Source organism: Marmota flaviventris, chromosome 2 (assembly GCF_047511675.1).
Source record: "Marmota flaviventris isolate mMarFla1 chromosome 2, mMarFla1.hap1, whole genome shotgun sequence".
NCBI classification, from domain to species: Eukaryota; Metazoa; Chordata; class Mammalia; order Rodentia; family Sciuridae; genus Marmota; species Marmota flaviventris.
The window spans coordinates 59,587,501-59,595,718 of NC_092499.1; the positions used below are offsets into that span (position 1 = coordinate 59,587,501).

The following is an 8,218-nucleotide window of genomic DNA, read 5'->3' on the forward strand; positions in this document are numbered from 1 at the left end:
ACTATTTTGAGGACAACTGTAAATAAACCTTCAAATTTAGAAACATCAATGATGTCTGAGCTCACAAGGCAAATTCTATTTTTGTGGGCACATTTTATCTACTTCACTAAAATTATTCAATTTTTAATTGTAAAATGGTCAAACAATATGATACCTTTTACTGCTAAATAACAGTGAAAATATCCTGTTTAAGAATAACTAAAGCTGAGTGTTGTGGCACATGCCTGTAATCCCAGTGACTTGGGAGGCTGAGACAGGAGCATCGTGAATTCAAAGTTAGCCTCAGCAAAAAGTGAGGTGCTAAACAATTCAGTGAGACCCAATTACTAAATAAAATATATTTTAAAAAAAATAAGGCTTGGGATGTGGCTCACTTGTCAAGTGCCTCTGAGTTTGATCCCTCTCTCCTCACCAAAAAAGAATAACTAAAGTGCCTATAATTAGATGAAAATATATGATATGCATTATTTAAGATAATTTTTATTGTTCCATTTATCTTACCTGGTTTAATAACATGTGGATCTCATTGTTGCATTTTTCAGATGTATAGTGTCACATCATAAGAACTTCTTTTTGTTCCTGATGAACAATTAAGTTGTTTCCAATATTTGGTTACAAATCAAGCCACAGTAAATTTCCTGGTTATCTCCTGAGCATATACACTCACAAGTAAAACTGCTAAATATTTTTAAATTTGTTAAGAAGAAGGAAAGTTTCCCCACTCCAAAGGTCACAGCCACTTTAGTACATGGCTTTTGTATCTTTCAGTCTTCAATTCCCATGAATTTTGCTTGTGTGTTCATGGTCTATTTTCTTTCCCCTTCAGAGAACAAATTACCTCCAAATAATTTTTTTAAATAATCCCATATTTTCTCATCTGATGGATTTCTTTAATATAGGTCTCTTTCTAGAATCTCTTTCCCTCTGCTGAAGCAATACCAGAGTTTTATTACTTATAGATGATCATACCATCTGTTTTTGTCTCTTCCTTTCTAACACAACTTGTTACACAGGTGAAGAACTTCACATCTATGTTGATGGAGTAACAGGCCTGTTTTCTGTTCCAATTTTAATGGAAATGTCTATTGTTTCAGCATTACCTTTACCATTGACTGCGGGGTATTTTTTTTATTGGCAATCTGTTTATCATACAAATGTCTTCCTCTTCAATATGAATCTTCAGTGTCCTCAAAGTTGTTAACATTTGTGTTAGTTCCCTTCATTTGTGGTGCACTGCCTCAGAATGACTTTATGATATATAAATTTTTGATGTGTTCCCATCTTGAAGATATTCATAGAGTTTTTAATGAGTATGAATTTTCTGATGTCTAATATGGTGTGATTTCTGGCTGAAAGCTTTCTCACATTCATGGCATTGGTAAGGTTTCTTACCTGTATGTATGCTCAAATGCAGAGCTAGGGTTGAGAATTGAGAGAAAGCTTTTCCACATTCATTACATCCATAGGTTTCTCACCTATATGGCTTCTTACATGTACAGTGAGAGATGAACTCTGAGAGAAGGCTTTTCCACATACATTGCATTCATAAGGTTTATCAATTGAATGAATTCTCACGTGCACAATAAGTGATGTTCATTGAGAGAAGGCTTTTCCACATTCATTACATTCATAGGGTTTCTCTCCAGTGTGAATGTTTTGATGCTTTATGAGGTACTTCCTCTGGCCAAAAGCTGTTCCACACTCATTACATTTAAAGGATTTCTCTCCCATATGAATTTTCTCATGCTCAGTAAGATTTGATTTCCCACTAAAGGTTTTCCCACACTCCTTACATATAAAGGGCTTCTCTCCTGTGTGAGTTCTCTGGTGTCTGATAAGGTTGGACTTCTGAATGAAAGGTTTCCCACAATTTTTGCACTCAAAAGGTTTCTCTCCAGTGTGGATTTTCTGATGGGTAAGGAGGTTTTCTTTCTGGCTGAAGGATTTTCCACAATCATTACACTCAAAAAGCTTCTCTCCAGTATGAGTATTCTGATGTTTAATGACATACTGCTTTTAGCTAAAGGCCTTCCCACATTCATTACATTCAAAAGGTTTCTCTCCATTATGAAAAAGCTCATGCTCAGTAAGATTGGATTTGTGGCTGAAGACTTTCCCACATACCTTACAGGCAAAGGGGCTTTCCCCACTATAAATTCTCTGCTGACTGAGGTGTGACATCTGAATGGAAGCTTGCCCACATTCACAAGGTTTCTCTCCAGTATGAATTTCTCCATACATGGGGATTTACTTTTGACTGAAGATATTTCCACATTTCTTACATTTAGAAGGCTTCTCTGTATGATCTCTCAAATGCAGAGGAATGGATAAGGTTTGCGAGAAAATTTTATCATCTAGCTAAAGGCTTTTCAATATTCTTTAGAAGCACAAGGTTTCCCTTCAGCATGACTTCTATGTTCAATGAAATGTGATAAAAGTTTTCCCACATTCAGTAAACTCATAGGGTTTTCCTCCAGTATGAATGCTCTGCTATCAGATGCTATATCACACTTTTTATACTGAAGGCATTTCACACTGATTTACATTTACAAGGGGATATTACCATAAGAAATAAGCAGTGGTAGAGAACATCCAGCTAGTAAAATTGGAGACTCAACTACATACCTTCCCTCATGGTTAAGTCTAAATGGTTTCAACCTAAAACTTCAAAAATGAAATGAGGTTGAGCAAACAAAGGATTTCTCCAATTTTCTTACATTCACATCCTTTTTTCCTCAGTCTGTAGTTTGATGAACACAACTTGCCTACCAAGTCTTATTGCTTCTCTATCTGTACATCATCTTCCCAGGCTTTTTCTGACAAGACTTCTTTTCCACTTTTTCCCCACCATCCAGTGGATCTTCTTGCTTAGGTGGAGGATCATACAGTTTGGTCTCCTTATCACCTGCACTGGGCAATTCCTCTTAAAGAAATCTACTTTAGAGAGAGTCCTGTGTGTCACGTGGACCAAGAGACCGTCCTGACCCACGGACAAAGACCAAAATGTCCAGTTGGTGGGCCGCGCCTGCGCACTCCAAGAAAGAGTGAGCACTCCCAGAAGTCTTCGCGACTCTGCCCGGAGTATGCGCCAAGAGTATGCAAGAACCAGACCCAGGCTGTGTCATTACCTTGCATTACTGGCAACACTGCTTTTCCGGCCTTGGACTACAATTCCCTTAAGGCATTGCTGGTCTATTCTCTCTCTGTATCCCCACCCACCCCCCACAACCTTGACAGCATCCTCCTGTGAATTTGGGGTTCTTGTGGTGAGTGGTCCTTTGTTGGACTCAGATGAACTCAAACCTGCTGGGATGTCTGGAGTGGAGACTCCCACCTTAATGCCTCCCCCAGTGCGGTCTCAAAACAGGCCAAGCCAAGACTCAGAACTGAGAAGACTCCATCTTGTCCATGGCTGGTCTGTCCTGAAATCCTGATTTCTTGATAGTGTATGTTCAACATAAGAAGCTAGAGCCTTGGGTTTTAGTGGATGCTCAAGAAACAGAAGGGAGCAAAATAAAATTGAGGGAGATAAAATTATTTAAACCCAATACACTGAAAAGCATCATATATATTATGATAAGATTTACTTTTGCCTTCTGGCTAAAAGATAAAAGAAAATACTAGAAATCGGGTGGGAATTTTTTTTTTTAAATATTCTTTGATATTCTGTGACCGAAGATTGATCTTTCCATGGCTCTTAGTTTTGAATTCACATTACCTGTAGGTCCCTGGATATATCAAGTGAGTAAATTAACATGTTTCCTTTGTTCATAGGACTAAAACACACTGGGGCCAGGACAGGGAAAAAAAAAAAAAAAAACAGTATTCTAAAGGGGCAAATATAAAGGATTGTTATCATTCACCCTTTATATTTGTAGGTCTAACATTTAAAAAAAAGATGAATCCTTTTTCATATTTCTCTGGTAGCATATTTTTTTAAGTCAATCCTTTCTTTTCCTCTCTGACCCCTATCTGGGCAGGCTGACAAGAAATCCTGGGTGTCCTCTCCTTTGGTACTAGCTTGAGAAGTTCAAACCGTATGTGAAATCCCTCACCCCAGTCCTGCCTCTTGACCACCAAGACATCACATCTTTCCTTCTCAAGCTATTTTCAAATCTGCTTGGGAGCCACACTGTTTTTCCAGAAAGCCTTGTTATATAAGTGGCAAAAATTGTTGTTCCCTTTGGATGTATGTAATCTCAGCATCAAAACCAAATTCTGAGTGCTGGCTCTTCAGGAAATAACAAGCATTACAGAAAACAAACTAAATATGTTTTTTATTGACCCAGCCTTAGAAATGAGTCATCTGCATACTTTTGAACAGATAAGGCATTGCACACCCTCTTTCATGCAGGCAGTAAAAAGTCTAAACTGTTTGAATCTAATCTTTAAGTCAATTTTGATTTCTGAGGGCCTTTGGTAACATAGTAGTTTGTCACATGGAATGTAATTCTAGCATCTAAAGATTCATGATTTTTCTTTTATTTATATGTTACCTAAACACAATTCTTACTTTCAGGCATATTTTTTAAAAATAAGCAAACCAAAAATAACAGCAGGTTTTTTCATTACTGAAGCAATGACCATTTGGACTTACTGAGAGATGAAATGTTTGCCTCAAATATTAGAAATTTCTGAGGGATTTCAAATCATAATTTAGATTACACAAGTTTTCTCAACTCAAATAACATATAATTAAATATTTTATTAGAGATATGAAGAAAAAGTACTGTATTCTAGGATATTGGACAAGAAAAATCTAATATAATCAATAGTTAAACAAAAGATAAGGAAAGACACTTCAGTGGAAACTTGCTTGATAAGTAAGACCTAGTCAGGCATAATATGATGTGATAAGAAGTGGAGATGGAAACAGAGAATTTTGAACAAGTAGCACAAATGCAGTTTGCTGAGGGAGGAAAGCAAGAGACCTGACATCCTGGAGAAGCAGGTAAAAATGCAAGTCTGTGCTACAGAAATGCAGTAGGACCCACTTGCAGCAACAGTGGGTAGAAAAAAGGGTGGGTTCTGTTGGGCTTTGTTGTATTTTATTAATAATTTTTAATTTTATTTTAGGAGCAACTGGAAGCATTAAGTTTCATCAGGGCATTTCTGTTGTCAGTTTATATTTACAATAATTCCAATTAAAAGATGAGAGTGACTCAGACAAGGATGGCATAAGAAGACAATAGGAGACAATCTAAGTGGACAGAATGTGAGTTGATTAGATGGGGAGAATGGAAGGAAGAAAATTGACAAGATAATTTATAGATCTTTGATGTGGACAAGCTGGACAATGAAAAACGTCAAAATGTGTTATGAATAAACATCATGAAAAATCATTTATTGGTTCAGTTTTGGAACAAAAAAATGAGATTTCAATGGAACATTCAAGTGTAAATGTATAAAAATAAACATGTACATAGATACAGGGTTTAGAAGAGGTAGCTATTCTAGTGATAATAATCAGAAATAATTAAGGAACAGAAAGTTTTATATCTATGATATTCTTCATCTATGGAAATATACCACATGAGAAGTGAGCATGGCCTGGGACTGTCCTCATGAACTCCATTAGAGAGGTGATCTAAGTGTGCTTGAACTTGCACAAGTTCAAGTCTCATAATTCCATCTGAAGCCATATAGCATGGATGCCTGTTCATAAGTTGTAGTGAAATGACTATTAGATATTGGTAGAGGAAGAAGAAGCTTAAACTTTGCAGGGAACAAGATTCAGGAGGGAGAGAGCATGGCAATAATAACAACTTGAGACCTCAAATTTGGGAATTCAAATTTTTCACTGGCTTATTGGGACAAGGTACTTTAATTATATTGAAGCAAATTTTCAATGTAAACGTAAGTGTTTGATAAACTCTATATCTGACAGGAGGTTTTAGTTTTTTATTATTTGCAAGTAAGAAAATACTCAAAGGAAATATCTTTTTTCATAAAAAAGGGGTATAGTAAGAATTTCAGATTGTGAGTTTTAATTTTATTTTGACAATAAGAATACAATGTCACTCTTTTTATTTTTTAATTAATTTTTTTATTTGTTTTAATTAGTTATACCTGACATTTGACAATGTCACTCTTTTTAATCGGAATTAAAGTAGTGGCTCCATATCCATATGGAGTGCAGATGTATGAAAACCAAAAGCACAGTGCAGCATGTGCATATTGATTATGACAGTGTTGTAGCCTCACTTTGTCACTTACTGAAAATAGAAAAAAAATTGAGGCACTTCAATTTCTCCACATTATCACGTATTTGAAGCTAAAATTTAAACTGTATTTTCTCTTATCTATCAATATTTCTATATGCATGGTCATTTTTCCATTAGTCCTCAGTAGTCTCTAAGAATCATCAGGAAATGCATAAATTATTTTAAATTCTAATAATTCAGCATAGATATTAGAGTACCTGGTAAAATGACAAAATACAGTGGGTAAAGATATTTTTGCCAAATGATTTACCCTTAAATTTTGCTAAAAGCATATGAAAATATGCAGAATAGAGATATGAAGGAATATTTGAGGTCAACCCTTTTCTGAACTAGAATGAATTCAATTATTCTAAGGCTTAGTTAGTAATTTATGGATTATCCAACACTTCAATTTCTTTTTTATTTCTGATTTTTTTATTTTGCCAGTTTTTATGCTTATTTATAATTTTTCCAGAAGGTGCTCCTGGAAGAATAAAAAGATAAATAAATTTGAAAGAAAACATGATTATGCTTATGTGGAAATCTTGTTTAGGAACAATATGTTTGGTAGGGTAAAAGGGTGAATGTATTTGGCAAAATAATATTTAGATTATATATAGATTACACTACATAGGTCCCTAATTATTTTAGCTAAGTGGGTTTAAAAGATTTAGAGCTATTTGCTTAGCTCCTTTTATGTTTTACTCTTTATTTTTTTCTTAAATACAAACTTCTAAGAATCTTTAATATTAAAAAAATTGATAGAATTAATACCTAAATATAATACCTAAAGTTGAAATAACTGATGGTGATCCTAAAACCACACTTATTTGAAATACCTCTACATGCACATGCACAAATGAACATATATACACCAATATGTATATTGGTGTGACAAATCAAATTTGGGTACCTTCATTCAATTTTCTATTCCCTAAAACACAAACGATTTCATTTAATTATATTGAATTATAATTCAAACACACATACATATGTGTACACATATACAACTATATACCCATGTACACATGCACATACCAGCTATCCAGTGACACATATAAACTTACATATGACTGGTCCTGAAAAATCCTTTGACCACCTCTGCAGAACTCTATGACTGAAAGCAGCTTAAAAATTACTGCTGTAAACCATCAAGAATTATGTCATGCTAGGGCTAGTGGCACATGCCTCTAATTGCAGTGGCTCTGGAAGCTGAGACAGGAGGATCACACATTCAAAGCCAGCCTCAGCAATTTAACAAGGCCCTAAACAACTTAGAAAGATTGTGTCTCAATTTAAAAATAAATAAAGTGTTGGGGATGTTGCTCAATGGTTAAGTGTCCCTGGGTCTAATTGCCATTACCTCCCCACAGAAAGAATTATGTCATGAAGTCATGAAATATAGTTCTTTATTTTTATAATCATTGGAACAAATTACATGGTATGAACTTACAGAAATAGTACAATAATCAATGAGGTAGAAGACAAAAGTATGTTTTGTTTTAAAATGATATTTATAACTTTCACAAAAAAATTTTAAAAATATGGTTTAATCAAATATTTAGTATTAGTACTTCATTATATAATTCAATGGCTCATAAGGATAGACATTTAGAAGGAAGTAGCCAACAGATTACGGGACACATGTTCTACTGCTTTTCTAAGAAACCCAGGATTAAAAGTGCATCCAGACTCGGAAGTCTACCTTACCAGTTGTATATATAATTGAAAAAAAGGCCATGTAGGAACATTCTTGCTCCTTTTCACTCCTAGGTCTATAATCCAATCTAATGGAGTAGCAAAGTGACAAATCAAATTTGGGTACTTTCATTCAATTTTCTATTCCCTAATAGGACAAAGGATTTTATTTAATTATATTGAAGCATATTGTTCAATACAAACCTATATGAGTGGTTGATAAACTCTACTTCAGACAGAATATTTTGGTTTCAAGTAAGAAAATACCCAAAGGAAGTAGCTTTGAAAAAATAAAGGTATAATAATTCAAAGTGTAA

The 8,218-nt window shown here is 34.7% G+C and overlaps 1 pseudogene; it reads right to left on the bottom strand.

The window, feature by feature from the left end:
• Positions 1-1,303: 1,303 nt before the first annotated feature.
• On the bottom strand, positions 1,304-2,256 carry LOC139703704 (zinc finger protein OZF-like; annotated as a pseudogene).
• Positions 2,257-8,218: the final 5,962 nt, after the last annotated feature.